Source organism: Crocodylus porosus, unplaced genomic scaffold, assembly GCF_001723895.1.
Source record: "Crocodylus porosus isolate Cpor-Errol unplaced genomic scaffold, CroPor_comp1, whole genome shotgun sequence".
NCBI lineage: Eukaryota > Metazoa > Chordata > Crocodylia > Crocodylidae > Crocodylus > Crocodylus porosus.
Genome location: NW_017728886.1, coordinates 140,939,494 through 140,954,036, shown reverse-complemented (window position 1 = coordinate 140,954,036; position 14,543 = coordinate 140,939,494).

Sequence of the window (14,543 nt, the reverse complement as noted above, 5' to 3'; positions counted from 1 at the left end):
TTAGTACCTACAAAACCAGGATAAGGAGAGGAAAGAATCAATATAATCAACTACCCCAAGACAGATACAGTCAGTCCCACAAGCACATATGTCACGAGTTTTGTCTGTCAGCAGCTAGGGGTGCAGGGCCCCAGAACCCCCCTGCACCAATCTCCTAGACAGTTGGCAGGTGTCATGGTCACAGCATGAAACTTGGAATGCTCTGTGGCCTTAGTAAGAGCTACCACTCCTGCAATTTTTACCCCCCTGTGGTGTAACACATAGACATGACAAAAGTTTTGCTTTCAAGAATTTGGGATACATTTATCCCAAAACCCCTGCACCGATCTTCTTGAAATATGGCAGACTCTGTGGCCTCACCAGGGGCCACCATCCCTGCAGTTTTCACACTCCCAGTGGTGTAACACACAGCTGTGACATTAGTTTCAGGAATTTGGGGTGCAGTTCCCCCCAAACCTCTGCTCCAATCTTACAGATTTCACAGATTTTTCATAGACATTAGGGCTGGAAGGAATCTCAGAAGATCAACGAGTCCAGCCCCCACCCGAAGGTCAGCTAGGGTTAGAGGATCCCAGCAAGATAAGAATCCAATTTACTCTTGAAGGTGTTCAATGTAGGTGCTTGAAGTACCTCCGATGGCAGGCTGTTCCAGACCTTGGGGGCTCAGACAGTAAAGAAATTTTTCCTTATGTCCAGCCTGAAACAGTCATGAAGTAATTTATAACCATTCAACCTCATCATCCCTTGGGGTGCTCTGGTGAACAAACATTTCCCCAGATACTGGTGGTCACCCCTGATAAACTTATAGATGGCCATCAGGTCACCCCTGAGCCTGTGTTTTTCCAGGCTAAAGAGCCCCATGGCTCTTATAAGGTCTGTTTTCCTGACATCTGATCATGCGCATGGCTCTTCTCTGGACTCCCTCAAGTTTCTCCACATTCTTTCTGAATTACGGAGCCCAAAACTGGAGGTAGTACTCCTGCTGTGGCCTCACCAAGGCTGAGTACAAGGGGAGAATGACATCCCAGGATTTGCTTGAGAAGCATCTATGGATGCAAGCCAGAGTTTTGCTCACTTTACTAGCCACAGCATCACATTGCTTGCTCATGTTAATCTTGCGATCAATGATGGCCCCCAAGTCTCCTTCTTCTGTAGTGCTAGCCAGCATAGAACTGCTGAACTTATAAGGGTGCTGCAGGTTTTTCCTCCCAAGGTGGAGAATCTTGCATTTTTCAGTGTTAAACACCATCAGGTTCTCATCTGCCCATTTGCCGAGCCTGTCCAGGTGAGCCTGGATCACCTGCCTGTCTTCTGGCGTAGATGTTTTTCCCCAAAGTTTGGTGTCATTGGCGAATTTGGCCAGTATGCTTCTGACTCCAATGTCCACATCATTAATGAAAAATTTGAACAATATGGGTCCAAGGACAGAGTGTTGGGGGACCCCGCTGGTCACAGGGCACCATGATGATTGACTTCCATCGATTACTACCCTCTGGGTTAGATCACAGTTCTAATTTCCCAGCCAGTGGATCGTGGTGAACCCAAGACCACAATTGGCCAGTTTAGTAAAAAGGTGATCATGGAATACCAGATTAAAGGCTTTTCTGAAGTCAAGATATATGACATCAATCTCTTCTCCCTTGTCCAGGTCATAGGTAACGTGGTCATAGAAAGAAATGAGATTGGTCAATCAAGACCTACCCGCAACAAACGTGTGCTGGCTATCCCGCAGAATGTTGGCGTCGGCCAGTCCATTAAGGATGGTCTCCTTAATAAACTTTTCTAAGATCTTCCCTGGGATAGAAGTCAGGCTGATGGGCTTATAGACCACCGGGTCCACTTTCCTCCCTTTCTTGAAGATCGGCACCACATGGGCCTTCTTCAAGTCTTCAGGCACTACATCAGAGTGGCAGGAGTTTACAAAGATCCATGCCAGAGGCTGGGCTACGATGCTCGCCAGCGCCCTGGGGTGTAGATTGTCAGGGCCGGCTGACTTGAAGGAATCCAGCCTCTCAGGGTGTTCCTTCATGAGGTCAGCATTGAAGGAGGGCAGGGGATCTCCCTCACCCGGACCTCCCTGTCCCGTAGCGGTCATGGGCGTCCCATGGGACTGATGAAAGACGGACGCAAAGTACCCATTTAATAGGTTGGCTTTTTTCTGGGCATCAGTTGTCAATTGTCCCATCTGGTTCAGCAGGGGTCCGAAGTTGCCCTTACTTTTCCTCTGGCTCCCCACATATCTGAAAAAAGACTTTTTATTGTCCTTGATGCTCAAAGCTAGTTGGAGTTCAGTTGCAGCCTTGGCTTTCCTGGTTTGCTCCCTGCAGGACCGGATCAGTGCAGAATATTCCTCCTTGGAGGTGAATCCCATCCTCTATCCTTTGTAGGACTTTCTTTTTATCCTCAGGAAGTCTGCTAGATCCTTGGAGAGCCAGGGGGGCCACTGTGTCCTCTTGCTGCCTTTCCTCCAAGATGGAATAGATTTAGCTTGTGCATTGAGGATTGCTTGAGGAGCAACCACTCATCCTGAACTCCCCTCCCCCTAGGGTCATGGTCCCTTAGGGCCTCACTGACAAGCCTTCTGAGCTTGTCAAAGTCAGCTTTCCTGAAATCAAGGACTTCCGTGTTGCTGACTGATTTGCCAGCTTTATGGCAGATGGTAAAAGTGATCAGTTTATGGTCGCTGTCACCCAGCTTCCTATAGATCACGAGGTCACAGATTAGGTCATCCCCAATAGCCAGTACCAGGTTGAGCAGCGCTTTACCTCTCATTGGCCCATAGAATTCTTGAGTTAGGCAGAGGTCATCCACACCTGATAGGAAGCTTTGCAACCACTCAGATTTTGCTGAGTGATTCTCCCATGAGATATCTGGGTAATTGAAGTCACTCATGACAACCATGGTCCTGGAGCATGCGGCCACAGCCAGTTTCTGGGCGAACTCCTTGTCAAGCTCTTGCTTTGGGTTGGAGGTCTGTAGTAGACTCCCACTATTGGGTCCGCTGTGCCATTTTTCCCATGGATTTTAACCCAGACGGTATCCAGCCATCCACCCTGGTCACCAGCATCAGCTTGCTTAACATAGAGAGCTACACCCCCGCCCCTTTTATCTACTCGATCTCTCCTGTACAGGGTATAGCCATCTATACCCACAGTCCAGTCATGGGTGGAGTCCTACCAGGTCTACGTTATCCCAATAATTATTTGCATTAAGCAGGAGGATGAGTTCCTCCTGCTTATTGCCTAAGCTCCTGGCATTTGTGTACAGGCAGGCAAGTGTCCCCTTGGGGGCTTTTGCCTTGCCCACAGATTGCATCAGGGCTCGGGCAAGAGTAGGCTCCCTTAAGGGCCTTGGCCTGCTGGCTTTGGAAGGGTTGCTCAGTGGGTCAGCAGTGGCAGTAGTCCCCTTTTCCCTCACCGGGCTTAGTTTAAAGCCTGATGGAACAGGTCAGCCAGTCTGGCTGAGAACACTCTACCCAGTAGAGAGAGGTGGAGACTGTCCCTTCCCAGCAGGTCGCTGCCTCTCTTACCAAACAGTGGGCTGTAGTCATGGAAGCCAAAGCCTTCCTGATGACACCAGTGCCACAGTCTTTGGTTAACTACATGGATCCTCCTCTCCCTCCTCAGCCCATACCCCAAGACTGGGAGGATCGAAGAGAACACCACCTGTGCCCCCAGACCCTTTAGCCCTACTCCCAAATCCCTGTAGTGCCTCACAACCCAGCTGGGAGTGTTCTGAGCTGTGTCATTGGTGCCCACATGAATAAGGAGCATGGGATAGTGGTCTGTGGGCTGGAGGAGCTTAGGGATCTTCTCTGCAATGTCTCAGATGCAAACCCCCGGGAAGCAGCAGGCTTCCTGGGCTAAGGGGTCAGGGCAGCAGATTACCCTCTTAGTCCCCCTCAGGATGGAGTCTCCCACAACGAACACTTTACATTTTGTCTTGGGAAGAATGGGGGTGGTAGCTGCATTTGGGCCTGTGTTGCCTGTGGGATCTTCTTGAAACCTTTCAAGTTTCATGCTCTCAGCAGAGGCTACCATCCCTGCAAGTTTCATACAAATCAGACAAAAAACAACAAGGTTATAGATATTTCATTGATTCCCCCATTATACCCTGTGATTCCCCCATTATACCCCCATTATACTTCAGAGCCATTTCAGCCAGACTGAGGAGGAAACCCGGTCCAGAGCTCTGGATTGGATTGCAGCCATTTGAAGAGGCCGGATCTGAAGCCAGATCAGATTGCTGCCAACTCACGCAGGCCTATTGACCACAGCCCCAACTCTGAGCCCCATCAGCTGTGAAGCTCTCAGTTTGAACAGCACGTGGGATGCTGACTCCACTGGAAGCCTCATCAGTTGATGGGACTTGGAGGCCCAGCAGTGCAGAATGCTGACCTGGCTGTGAGCTTCATCAGCTCTGGCACTCACAGGGGGGTGGTGCAGCCCTGCAGCAGGGACCCCGGTTAGCTGATGTGGCTCTCATCCAAAGGTGAGCACCTGGTCAAATGTTCAATTAATAATGTGATAAGAACTAGCTACAAAGTTATTAAACATTTTTGTGGAATAACTGCATATTTTATTCCTTGTTCTGTCACACCATTAATTGATTGAACATGTGGCTGGGTCATAATTTATGGTGTGATTAGCTAGTTAATCATGCCTTAAGTGTAATATTTAAATGGGGGCCTAAGAAATAGAAATTAAAAGAAGGCAGGAATCTTTTGCTCTCCCTGGTTAAAAAGACCTGAGAACAAAGACTTATTTTGTTTTTGTTCCTCAGTGCAGAGCTTAGTCAATAATTTGCTGCATCTATCCCTTCCTTCATCTGTCTGTTCCAGGAAGTGATATAATTTTAGCTTTTTAGAATTAGATTGTAGTTTTATCAGCCATTGCCTTATAGGCTGAAGAAGGTTCACTTGAACAAAAGCACTAATCAGAGATACTCAAGTTATGTTGATTGGTCACAAAAAATATATGTACTGTCATTTTTATTGTGGAGAAAAGAAAGTGTCCAAAAAGAGCTTCAATAGGAGAGCATACATAGGAACAGCAACTATTACAGCCCTTATGAATGTAAGATATGCATACATTTTAGTATTCCAACAGTGGTAGAACAGAAGCAACATTTCTCCACATAGCCACATTTCCTTGAAGTGCCTCCCACAGCTAATGTACCAAGGAAGGAAGGAAGGAAGGACTTTTGACTTTTTAACTACTTTATTCAGGGGTTCAGGGATACAAAAAAAGGTGGCCACTTAAAAAGCAAAAAACAAACAAATACTATTGAACCATGTCATTGCATTCATCACATCACACCGTGACAAACACCTTAGCTACATTCCACATCATGTCTTACATGCTAGTTATGTGGTCGGAGTGCCAGCCACACGGTCATAACTATAAATAAGCAATTTTTACCCTGCTCTATCCGATCACACATGTGACAAACCCTTCAATTTTCCACACAAAAAGAAAGCAAAAAAGCAGCCTGGTGAGGGCCCAGGACACAGCAAGAGCTGGAAGTCATAGTCCAACACCGAGCCAACCGAGTCACTCAGACCAGTCATGACATCAGAGTGTGTATTTGAGATGGCCACCCTCCAAAGGGCACAGTGCTCCCTCAAGGACCCAGTGTGTCTCAAAGGCTGGCAGTGCCTGCCGGAGCACAGCATACTAAAACTCCAGCGAGAGGCGCGCCTGCACCAGGAGGCGGAAAAGCTGCAGGGCATCATCTGAGCCGGTCCCGGCAAGCCAGTTTTGGTGGCTCTTGAGGACAGCCAGCTTGCCCTGGCCCAGGAAGAAGTTGGCCAGGCAGACGGGGCCCTTCTCAGCCACCCGGTATGTGTAGAAGCACACAGAGGTGGTCTCCGAGAAGCTCCTGCCCACTGCTCCCAGCAGCGGCTCGAGGGTGACAAAGAGCAGCCACAGGCGGGGACAGTCAAGGAAGGCATGAAAGAGGGTCTCCTCAATACCCACTAGAAAGAAAGGACAGGCCATCGAGGTGGCTGGGTCAAAGTGAGACGCAAACATGCCAGTGGCTAGGATGCCATGCAGCAACCACCACTGTAGGTTACCAGTCTTCTTGGTGGTTGGCGGCTTATATAATGTGCGCCACACCTGGTGGGCTGGTGGGGAATCTGGCAGCCCCAGCTGCCATCACCACGGTGTATTAGGGCGGCCCGCCAGCACTTGGGCACGGTGGACATGAACCACCCAGGCATATACGTTTCTATGTGACAGAAAAGCAAAGGGGCAACCAGTGTCACTGTCAAGAGGCATAGGAAGCATCAGCAGGATGCCAGGGCCACTGGCCCCGCTCACCGGCCATGGCTGGGATGACTGGTAATGCAGGAAAAACCTCACTTGGGACATCCTCAGCACTGGGGACCTGGCCTGCCCAGAGATGGTCATCCAGAGTGGCTGCTGCCTCCAATGGGAGGGCAGCCCAGATGTCACTCCATGCTGCGGATGGAGCGCATGACCAGCCGGGTGGCCAAGGCCTTGGGCGAGAGCCAGGCTGACCAAGCAGGGTCAAGGAGATGGCTCAGGCAGAGAACATGTGCCTGGATGAGAACGGCCATGAGACTGGCAGAGGCCAGGCTCGGCACGGGGTGCCTCAGAGCTGGGTTGTGCAGTAGGGGTTCCCTCAGCAACTACGGGAACTGCAGGTGATGGGCCTGGGGTTGGAGGTGGAAAGTGGTTTGCCAGGCTCGTACCATGCCACGGTAGAAAGCTGGAAGCACCGCCCAGTTCAAAAGTGTGAGGTCCAACAGGAAGAGCTCCCAGTCAAAGCCAAGGGCCCCCACCCTCTGCAGATACCAGCATGCCAGTTGTTGCCAGGGTAGGCACTCCTCGCTGTACAGGAGTTGTTGAAGGACCTGAAGGCAGAAGGCGACCACCTTGCTCGCAAGATCAACTAGACTCTGGCCCCCCTCAGCTACAGGTAAGTAAAGGACAGCTTGTTGGAACCAGTGGCACCTATCCCAGAAAAAAAATTGACCAGGAGGGGCTGGCAGATTGAGTATGGTGCACCGGTGCCACAAGGTTGCCACTGATAGGTTGTTCATGATGAGGACACATCCACAGTAGGAGAGGCTGGGTAGATGCTAGTGCCACCTTTGTAGGCAGGCCTCCACTCCTTCCTCAAGACCGTCCCAGTTGTGTGCCATGAAGATTGATGGCCCTAGGAACATGCCCAGGACCTTAAGGCCCTCACGGCACCAGGTGAGGCCCCCTGGCAAATCTGGGGGGGTTGCACTGATCCACATACCAAGCAACAGTGTATTACTCTTGGCCCGGTTGATATGGGCTGAAGAGGCACATTTGTAGGCTCATTGGCAGTCTGTCAGGGCCTCCACATCTTCCTGGGTGTTAAGGAAGATGGTCATGTCATCTGCACACGCTGATAGCCAGAGTGGAGGGGCAATGGACAAGCCCATGGCTGGTGGCAAGGCCACACAACTCAGGCAGTGCCGCAGTGAATACAGCAGTGGGTCAATGGCCAGGGCATAGAGCATGCCCGACAGGAGGCTGCCCTGGTGGATGCCTCTGCATGCAGGGAACGGGGCACAGAGTACCCCATTCACTTTGAGCAGACTGGAAGTGTCTTGATACAAGACCCAGAGGGCCCTGGTGAAAAGGGGCCCAAAACCAAAGGCCTCCAGGGTCTGAAAGAGGTAGGTGTGGTCCACATGTTCAAAGGCTTTCTCCTGATCCAGCAAGATGAGGCCAATGTCTAGGCCAAAGAGTTCACTGGTTGCAAGTAGGTCATGCAACAGGAACAGATTGTTTTAGATGGTTCTGCCCAGCATGCAGTAGCTCTGCTCAGGCCCAGTGACGGCCATGACAGTGTGGAGTATGTGATAGGGTGCTGCGTGAGAGCCTCCGCTGCATGACTTGGTGGAGAGTGCAGCAGTTCTCTCACCTTTTTCTCATTATTTGTTAATTGTAACGTGCACACAATGCAACAAAATTCTGTTCTGTTACAGCCGTATAGAGCCAAAATATTTTCAATAAAGTCAACTATGTGGCAATAAATTTATACCACTGTAATAACAGTTAGAACAGGGGTGAGCAATATATGGCCCATGGTCTGGGCCCAGCCCAACAGATTTGATCTGGCCCATGGCTGGACACCAAACACCTCACTGGATCTGACCTGAAGGTGGTAGGGAGCTCCAGCTGCTGCATGGTGCCACATGGGTAGGATTACTTCTGCCCAGCACCATTGGACATCAGCTGTGGACTTGTGTGGGGCTGCTGTCACAGAAGATGGGTGGCAGCATTAGCTGTGGATACCACCATCAGATTCAGGAGCTCAGGTGAACCTGCCGCCGTCCCGACAGAGTGGAAGTTCCTACTAGGTCTGTGCAAAGTGGCTATTATTCACTTCAGTTTCGACTGATTCAGGGAAAAGTCATCAATTACGTGATTTGATTCACTGTCCTTATTCAATTTGGCTGAATCTCACAGGCCCCATCTCCCACCCACTCTCACAACCCAGCAATGGCTGCCCCACCCGCCCCAGCTCCTGGATTGTTTGTCCCAACTCACTGGGTGCTTCCAGGTGTGTGTGTGGGGGGGTGATCCCTCCTGCCCCCCACTGCCCCATACTGCATGGGGGGCTCTGCATGAGGTCCCCACTCATCGCTGTCCTGCCCACCCCAGCTCCGGTTCTTAAAGGAAAATAAAACCAAAAACCTGGACTCACTGGTTCCTGCCCTGTGCTGCATGGGGGACTCTTCCATTAGCACCGCCCCACCCAAACCCCGAGGCTCCTTCCTGTACTCCCTCCCTCCAGAATCCACCAAAGCTACAGTACACCAGGAGCCCTGACAGTTATCTGTGGACCCAGGCTGGTCCCCATCATAGCAACATGGAGAGAGGTAAAGCCATACTGTGAGGGCAACACAGAACCTGAATCAGTACCAGAGTCTTCATCAGAACTTTGGGGAAGTCTTGTTGCAGGTGCTGTGGGTCAGCTTGCAGCAGCAGCCACTGTGCAGGTATTGGGGGGGGGGCACTCTGCACATCTGGAAAGGGGACAATTGTCAAGGGGTGGGAGTAGAACATCCATGGCAGGTGGGCTAGGAATGGTGTCCCAGAAGCTATGCGTCTGGCTGTGGTCCATGGGATGAGGAGCACTGGAGGTGTAAGGTGGAGGACCCTGGGTTTCCAGGTCTTGAGTCTCGACTTCTGTAGCATCAAATCTTTCCCCTGCTCCTGTGTGCCATGTTCTTGACAATTCCCCAACTGTCAAGGGAACTTGGGTCCAGCTGCAGGTGCAACTCTGCTCCCAGATCCTGTGATGCTCTGGGAACCAGCACTAACTGACCTCAAGTCCTTGGGGGCTTGCCATTGTATAGGCCCAGTCCCCATGTTTTTTCCCTGGCATCCCAACACACCAGCTTTTGTTCAGGAGCAGGTGATTGTCTATGCTGGGGTCCAGGTTGCATAATGTCTGACTCTGGCCTCTGAGATGTGGTGTGCAGGTGGTCAGAGTCAGGGTCTGTGCAGCTTTGTCCAAGCATGGTGGGTCCATGACTGAGTGTGCAGATGTCAGGGTTGGTGCCTGTAGGACTTGTTGAATGATCCTCTACCAGATACAATGTCCATAATATTAAAAATAACTTAGCTGGCCAAAACTTTAATTGGAGCTTTTTGCTGTGGCCTGCACAAAATTGTCTTTTTCCCTGCCTATGTTTTGATAAATAGGCTAGGAAAATGCCAGAGATAATTAGAAAACATAAAATAAAGTATTGGGAACAACTTCATTAGAAACCAAAGTAGTGTATGAAAAGACTAATAAAGACTAGACTTATTCTATACTTAAATATATTAAAGGATTGTTTTTAGGACAGTTTGTCAGTGACTTGGACGAGGGAGTGAAAAGCACCTTTTTCAAATTCATGGATGTGGGGAGAAGTGGGCATGCTAGAGGAGAGGGACAGGCTGAAACTATATCTGGACAGGTTACAGGGGTGGACGAATGAGAACAGGATGGGTTTCAATACTGACAAGTGCAAGGAAGAAAGAACCAGAAGCATACCTACAGGCTAGGAAACTCTCTTCTCATCAGCACAGAGGCAGAAAAGGACCTTGAAGTCATTACTGATTCCAAGATAAACATGGGCCGCCAAGGTGAGGCAACCGTCAGGAAGGCTAACAGCACCTTGTCATGAGTTCACAGATGCATCATGAGCAGGTCCAAGGAGGTAAACCTCCCCCTCTATGCAACATTGGTCAGGCCACAGTTGGACTACTGTGTCCAGTTCTGAGCACCGCACTTCAGGAGGGATGTGGCCAGCATCGAGAGGGTCCAGAGGAGGACCACTTGCATGACTGGGGGCAGCAAGGCAGGCCCTATGAGGGAAGGCCACAGGACCTGAACCTGTTCAGCATCCACAAGAGAAGGCTGAGAAGGGATCTGGTGGCCATCTATAAACTGGCCAAGGGAGACCAGCAGGCAATGGGAGAGTCCCTGTTCCCTAGAGCGCTACTGGGAGTAACAAGGAATAAGGGCCATAAATTGACTGAGAGTAGATTCAGGCTAGATATCAGGAGGCACTACATCGCAGTCAGGGAGGCTAGGATCTGGAACCAACTTCCAAGGGAAGTGGTGCTTGCTCCTACCCTGGGGGTCTTCAAAAGGAGGCTAGACAATCACATAGCTGGGGTCATTTGACCCCAGCATTCTTTCCTGCCTATGGCAGGGGGTCAGACTTGATGATCTGCTCAGGTATCTTCCGACCCAACCAACTATGAAACTATGAAACTACTTCACTTTATGCTCTCAGACGATAGTTTTCCAGTTGCATATGTGGCATTTTTTTCATACTTAAACTCATGTTGAAATTCTATTAAACATCCAGTGTGGGTGCCTACATGCCCCCACATGGCTACTGAGTATGTGCACTAACCTACATGTTGGTGAGGCAGCTATTCAGATATCTACATGTTTTTCCTGGGTGAATGCAAGTTACAAAATCCTACCTGGCAATGCCCATGAGTAGTATGAGCTTAGAAGAAGAGAAGCCATACACCCTTCTTTCTTTCTGCTTGTTTTCTGAACTTATGCTTAGGTACATGCAGGCAAAGTCATAGTTTCACAGTTAGTAGGGTCAGAAGGGACCTGATCAGATCATCCTGCCATGGCAGGAAAGAGTACTGGGGTCAAATGACCCCAGTAAGGTGTTCATCTCGCCTCCTCTTAAAATCCCCAGGCTAGGAGCCAGCACCACTTCCCTTGGAAGTTGGTTCCAGATCCTAGCTGCCCTGACTGTGTAGTAGTGCCTCCTGATATCGAGCCTAAATCTATCCTCTGCCAGCTTGTGACCATTATTCCTAGTCACTCCTGTTAGTGCTTGGGGGAACAGGGACTCCTCCAATGACTGCTGGTCCCCTTTAACTAGTTTGTAACAGGCCACTAGATCCCCCCTCAGCCTTCTCTTGTGGAGGCTAAATAGGCTCAGTTCCCATAGCCTCTCCTCATAGGACCTGCCCTGTTGCCCCCTGATCATGTGAATGGCTCTCCTCTGCACCCTCTCCATGTTGTCCACATCCCTCCTGATGTGTGGCACCCAGAACTGAATGCAGGACTCCAGCTGCAGCCTGAACAGTGCCACATAGAGGGGGAGTATCACCTCCTTGGATCTGCCTGAGATGCATCTGTGGATGCATGACAAGGTGTGGTTGGCCTTCCTGACTGCATCCTCACACTGCCGGCCCATGTTCTTCTTGGCATCAATGATGATTCCAAGATTCTTTTCTGCCTCTGTACTGATGAGAAGGGAGTTCCCCCGCCTGTAGGTATGCTGCTCGTTCTTCCTCCCCAGGTGCATCACCTTGCACCTGTCAGTGTTGAAGCCCATTCTATTCTCATCTGCCCACCCCTGTAACCTGTCTAGGTCTGATTGTAGCCTATTCTTTCCTTCTAGTGTGCCCACATCCTCCCACATCTTAGTATCATCAGCAAATTTGAGCAGGGTGCTTTTTACCCCGTTGTCTAAGTCACTGATGAAGATGTTGAACAGCGCGAGCCCAAGAACCGAGCCTTGCAGAACCCCACTGCCCACATCCCTTCAGGTTGAAAATGACCCATCCATTACCACTCTCTAGGTGTGGCCCTCCAGCCAGTTGGTGACCCATTTGACTGTGTAGGTGTTGACAGCACAGTCCCCCAGTTTCTTAATGAGAACAGGGTGAGAGACAGTGTCGAAAGCCTTCCTAAAGTCCAGGAAGACTATGTCCACTGCTACCCCTGCATCGAAGGATTTGGTGACCTGGTCGAAGAAGGCCACCAGGTTGGTCTGACAGGACCTGCTTTTAAGGAACCCGTGTTGGGTGCCCCTAAGCATAATCTCCCCTGCTGGCCCCTCGTGGACATGTGCCAGAATAATTCTCTCAAAAATCTTACCCAGGATTGAGGTAACACTAACTGGCCTGAGGTAAAACTAACTGGCCTAGCTGGTATGTACCTGCCCAGCTAGTATATAAGCTACTGTGCATGCTCAGAAGCTGTGTGGATGCTTACCTGGCTACACTGCAAGCATAAGAGAATTGAAAACTGTGCATAAGTGCTTAAAATGCCATTAACAAGCTGGAAAACTACTGTTTGCATACATAAAGTGAAATACAATTCTACTCTTACCATCCATTAACATTGAGTGTTTGAGTAATCTTTAATGTTTTCTCGCTCCTGCTGAGGAGCTCAAAGCATCAACCAGTTGCATCTGGACATCTTGAAATGTTGCATCTATCCTTGAATTTGAGTGGTAAAGGATATTCAGGTAGTTTAATTATCTTAATGCGGTCTTATTTTTCTAGGTCATAAGTATTTCCTAATAAAATAACTACTAGTTGAGTTATGACCAACAGAACAGGCCTGTCACTTATTATCCCAAGATTCATAGAGAATAATCAATGATTCATTTAGCATCAGTAGAGACCAGAACAACAGTTTGTTCTTGGAGACAGAGTGAGAGGGGCAGGGAAAAAAATGGTAGAAGATAAGAGTTTTAAAGAAAGCTGGGCAAATCCGTAAAAAAAATGCCTATTATTGGATGAAGTATAGGTTGTAGCCGTGTTGGTAGGCAGACAAGGTTCTTTGGGTGAATCTGATATCTTTCATTATACCAACTTAAATAGTGGGGGAAAAAAATTCTTAGCAATTTCTACCAGAACAGAGCCATCAGCATCTCTGCATCTTACATTTGCACCTCCAGAAATGTAATATATCTCATCTAATGCACCAAATGCCCTGATGGAAAATACGTAGGAAAGACCAAACAACTATGCACCAGAATGAATGCACACTGGAAATCTATTAAAGACAAGAACACCCAATTACCTGTGGGGGCACATTTCTCACATGTAATCCACTCTCTCTCCAATCTCTCAGGTCTAATCCTCAAAGAGAACTTACAAAACCTTTTTTACAGATGAACCTATGAACTTCACTTCATCAACTTCCTGGATACAAAAAATCATGAACTAAATATAAACATTGAATGTATGACACATTATAACCTGCCTGACATCTGACTCCCCAGGTACCTCTCCACTATTTAACTGCTACATTCATCCTCCTTCTTCCCCACCACCTGCAAGCCTGTCTCTCAGCCACTGACTCCTCAGTTTACATCTTCATTGACTGCCTGTGTTGCATGCAGACCAGCTCAGCCTCTGGCTTCTTTATTATTCATTTGATCCAGGAAAAGCACATACCAACTGCAGAGACTCCCTCAGCCTGACTAAGGGTTTTTAAACCCAAAAGCTTGCTAAGTATTTTTTTTCCCAACTATTTAAGTTGGTCTAATAAAAGATACCAGATACAGCCAAAAAACCTTGTCTGCCTATTATTGGATGACAATTTCTTCTTGATCTGCTGTCCTAAAGGTGTGGTGTGTGTGGGGGGTGGGGGAGGGATGGTGAGGGGAATGGATTGTTGACAAAGGGAGCAACAATTCCTGTCAAAAATACATAATCATGATACTGATAGTTTCTAAGCTAATATATGGAACTTGTGCACCTGGCGATTCCTCTAGAAAGTCATATGGTGGCAAACCAGCTGTGATTCACTGCTCATTGTATGTCTGCTATTCAGATTTTTTTTCAAGGTTTCAAGCCTCTAGGGAAATCTCCAGTTATGTTTGGCAAGCTGTGATGTGTCAGCCATCACATTATGTAATGGAATATACAATAACTTGATTCTGTCCAAGTGATGAAGACATTTAAAAAGGTATTTTTAAAATTGTTTTAAATTCTAGACAGTTAATGATGACTATTTTTTCTTTATAAAAAGGAAAGGAAGGAAAAAATCTACCCTTAAGGCACTTACAGACATTACGCTTAGATCAGACTAAGTGAATGTAGATCAATTTAAACCTATAACCATACAGTTTGGTGCACATAGATTGGTCTAAAAATGGTACAACTGGTCTAAGATAGACTTGGTATATGTCCTACACTGAGTTCAGATTGATTAGACCAATACATCAAACTTGTGTACTGTTCCCCTATCAATACAAGTTAGATCACTGT